This window comes from Piliocolobus tephrosceles, unplaced genomic scaffold, assembly GCF_002776525.5.
Source record: "Piliocolobus tephrosceles isolate RC106 unplaced genomic scaffold, ASM277652v3 unscaffolded_44678, whole genome shotgun sequence".
Taxonomy (NCBI): Eukaryota; Metazoa; Chordata; class Mammalia; order Primates; family Cercopithecidae; genus Piliocolobus; species Piliocolobus tephrosceles.
Genome location: NW_022329507.1, coordinates 1 through 2,965, shown reverse-complemented (window position 1 = coordinate 2,965; position 2,965 = coordinate 1). Strand labels below are relative to the sequence as shown.

General features: G+C 47.6%; 1 pseudogene; it reads left to right on the top strand.

Annotated features, from left to right (window-relative positions):
* The first annotated feature begins 168 nt into the window (after window positions 1-168).
* LOC113224413 lies at window positions 169-2,927 on the top strand (annotated as a pseudogene).
* Window positions 2,928-2,965: the final 38 nt, after the last annotated feature.

Below are 2,965 nucleotides of genomic sequence, written 5' to 3'. Positions count from 1 at the left end.
TCTGAACATCTCTAATCATCAGAGAAATGCAAATCAAAACCACAGTGAGATACCATCTCATACCAGCCAGAATGGCGATTATTAAAAAGTCAAAAATTAGGTGGGTTGCTGGGGGGACCTGTCACAGAGAAGAGAGGAGAGTAACAGGCTGCTGAATAAGCTTCCAAAATGATGCCCACACTAGTTATCCTATTGAAAGAGCGGACTGATAGCTCCCAAGGCATCTCCCAGCTTGTGAATAACCTCAGTGCCTGCCAGGTGATTGCTAAGCCTGTAAGAACCACCCTGGGTGCCCATGGCATGGACAAGCTTATTGTGGATGGCAGAGGCAAAACAACAATTTCTAACGATGTGGCCATAATTCTGAAACTTCTTGATGTTGTCCATTCTGCAGCAAAGACTTTAGTGGACTTTACCAAACCCCAAGACACTGAGGTCGGTGATGGCACCACCTCACTGACCTTGCTGGCTGCAGAGTTTCTGAAGCAGGTGAAACTGTAGGTGAAGGATGGTTTACACCCTTAGCTCACATTCGAGCTTTCTGCACAGCCACCCAGTTGGCAGTTAACAAGATCAGAGAGATTGCTGTGACTGTGAAGGAGGGAGATAAAGTGGAGCAGAGGAAGCTTCTGGAGTAGTGTGCCAGGACCGCTCTGAGCTCCAAGCTGATCTCGCAGCAGAAATTTTCTTTGCTAAGCTGGTGGTGGAGGCAGTGATGATGCTCAATGATTTGCTGCAGCTTAAAATGATTGGAATCAAGAAGGTACAAGGTGGAGCCCTTGAGGATTCTCAGCTGGTAGCTGGTGTTGCATTCAAGAATACTTTCTCTTATGCTGGATTTGAAATGCAACTCCCTAAAAAATACTACGACCCCAAGATTGCCCTTTTTTTTTCTTTGAGATGGAGTTTTGCTCTTGTCACTCAGGCTAGAGTGCAGTGGCCTAATCTCGGCTCACTGCAACCTCTGCCTTCTGGGTTCAAGTGATTCTCCTGCCTCAGCCTCCTGAGTACCTGGGATTACAGGCATGCGCCACCACACCTGGCTAATTTTTGTATTTTTAGTAGAGACAGGGTTTTACCATGTTGGTCAGGCTGGTCTCAAACTCCTGACCTCATGATCTGCCCACCTCGGCCTTCCAAAGTGCTGAGATTACAGGCGTGAGCCACCATGCCCGGCCAAGATTGCCCTTTTGTTTCATTTTTATTTTTATTTTTATTTTTATTTTTATTTTTATTTTTATTTTTATTTTTTGAGACGGAGTCTTGCTCTGTCGCCCAGGCTGGAGTGCAGTGGCCGGATCTCAGCTCACTGCAAGCTCCGCCTCCCGGGTTTATACCATTCTCCTGCCTCAGCCTCCGGAGTAGCTGGGACTACAGGCGCCCGCCACGTCGCCCGGCTAGTTTTTTGTATTTTTAGTAGAGACGGGGTTTCACCGTGTTAGCCAGGATGGTCTCGATCTCCTGACCTCGTGATCCGCCCGTCTCGGCCTCCCAAAGTGCTGGGATTACAGGCTTGAGCCACCGCACCCAGCCCAAGATTGCCCTTTTGAATACTGAGCTCCAGTGGAAAGCTGAGAAAGATAATACTGAGATAAGAGTCCACACAGTTGAGGATTATCAGGCGATTGTTTATGTCGAGTAGAACATTCTCTATGACAAGTTAGAGAGGATCCATCATTCTGGAGCCAAAGTTGTCTTGTCCAAACTCCCCACTGGGGACGTGGCCACCCAGTACTTTGCTGTCAGGGACATGTTCTGTGCTGGCCGAGTACCTGAGGAGAATCTGAAGAGGATGGTGATGGCCTGTGAAGTCTCAATCCAGACCAGTGCGAATGCTCTCTCAGCAGATGTGCTGGGTCGATGCCAGGTGTTTGAAGAGACCCAGATTTAAAGGTGAGAGGTAAAATTGTTTTATTGGCTGCCCCAAGGCCAAGACATGCACCTTCATCCTCTGTGGCGGTGCCAAGCAGTTTATGGAGGAGACAGAGTGGTCTCTGCATGATGCCATCAGGAATGAGTCAGTGGTGGCTGGTGGCGGGGTCATTGAGAGGGAGCTCTTTAAGTACCTTCAGGATTCCCCAAGGGCTATTCCAGGAAAACAGCAGCTGTTGATTGGGGCACATGCAAAGGCCTTGGAGATTACCCCACACCAGCCGTGCAATAAGGCTGGCTTTGATGCCACAAAGATTCTTAACAAGCTGCAGGCTCAGCATGCCTGGGGGCACGTGATATGAGGTGGACATCAACAACAAGGACATTGCTGACAACTTTGAGGCCTTCTCAAAGCTGGGAGCCGGCTATGGTATGGATCAATGCCCTGGCAGTATTCTTTCTGTTTTGGCTCAGTTTACCTTTCAGCCTTTCCGACTGCTCTCCATGTGGCATCCATGACTGGAAGATTTGCTTTCCCTGAATTCCTTCTATGCATCTCTGCTTCTGTGCCTTTGTTTATGTTTCCTACCAGCTGGAGTGTCCCTGCTCTCCTCTGAATTAGTTGTATTTATCCTTTGGACCTCCACTGAGCTTTACCTTTCATGTCACTTTTGTTCTTTCTTCTCAGGATCTGGTTTTGTCCTCACCATGCTGAGATCCCAAATTTCAGAGATAGTTTCATTCGTCTTTCCCTATAGCACAAAGCCATATTAGTAAATAGTTGCTCAGGAAATATCTGTAGCCTAGGCGAATCAGGCCCACCTGGTAAAATGTAAGGATATCTGCACTTTCACTTTTATAGCTCCCTCTGGTTCTCACTAGGGTGTTTCTTTTTTCCCTTCAGCATATTTCATTTTCTTTTGAGCAGTCCTCAACTTCCAGAAACTTACCTGAAGAGAAAATATCTCCTTTCCTCTATTCAATGAGAAGACTTGGCAAACACGCAAGCTTTGTCCAAGGCCTGGGACCGAATGAACACCAAGATCCTGTACAAGGTACTGGATTGTGTTCTTCCTTCAGGTCTCCTCTCCTC